Raw genomic sequence first — 815 nt, 5'->3', positions numbered from 1 at the left:
CCCGGGCGCCCCTCGCACCCCCGGCGTCCGGCAGGGCCCACCCTGCCCCGCGACACCCCCCTTCTCGGGTCGGCAGGCAGGTGGGCCTTGTGGGAAGTGGGGTCCCCTGCAGTGACCCCGCAGGGGTGTACAGGGGGGGCGGAGCACAGGCCAGGTCAGAGGGCGAGGCCGTGGGGGGGCTCCCACCAGCCGCACCACGCTGGCCAGCCACGCCCTGGCCCCAGGGTCTGAGGTCTCCGGCTCTGGACGAGGCCACAAAGGCATCCAGAGGCTGAGCTCAAGCCCTGCCGTCCCCGCCCCCACCCCCCAGGGTGGGGACCCTGCCCCGCCCCCACCCCCCAGGGTGGGGCTGCAAGTTTCAGGGCTGCCCACATCCCACCGGGCTCTCAGGAGCTGGCCGGGGCCTCCCAGCCCCGCGCGGCCCCCAGGGCCCCTTCCCCACCCAGCGCCCGGCCTGGGCAGGACTCCCGCGGCCCCCCTTCCGCCGGCCCCCCTTCCGCCGGCCCCCCCTTCCGCCGGCCCGCCCCAGACGAGCCCGCAGCTGCCCGGCCTGAGTCACCGCCCCGCCCTGCGCCCACGGCCTTGCGAGCTCCGGCCTGCCCGGGACGGGCTCCTTCGGGAGCACGGAGCCCCCAGCCCTGCTGCGGAACCCCAGCCTGCGAGCTCAGGGGCGGCGCTGCCTGGGCTCCCCCAGGACGGGCCACCCTGCAGGGCCCCGGGAGCTGGAGGAGCGCAGGCCGCCCCGGAGCCCTGGACCTGGGGACTTCTCTCGGGCGCCTGAGCCGCGGGGGTGGCGGGTGGGGGGGGGCGACCCC

Source organism: Condylura cristata, unplaced genomic scaffold (assembly GCF_000260355.1).
Source record: "Condylura cristata isolate star-nosed mole 26May11 unplaced genomic scaffold, ConCri1.0 scaffold00073, whole genome shotgun sequence".
NCBI classification, from domain to species: Eukaryota; Metazoa; Chordata; class Mammalia; order Eulipotyphla; family Talpidae; genus Condylura; species Condylura cristata.
This window is presented reverse-complemented; position numbering follows the sequence as displayed.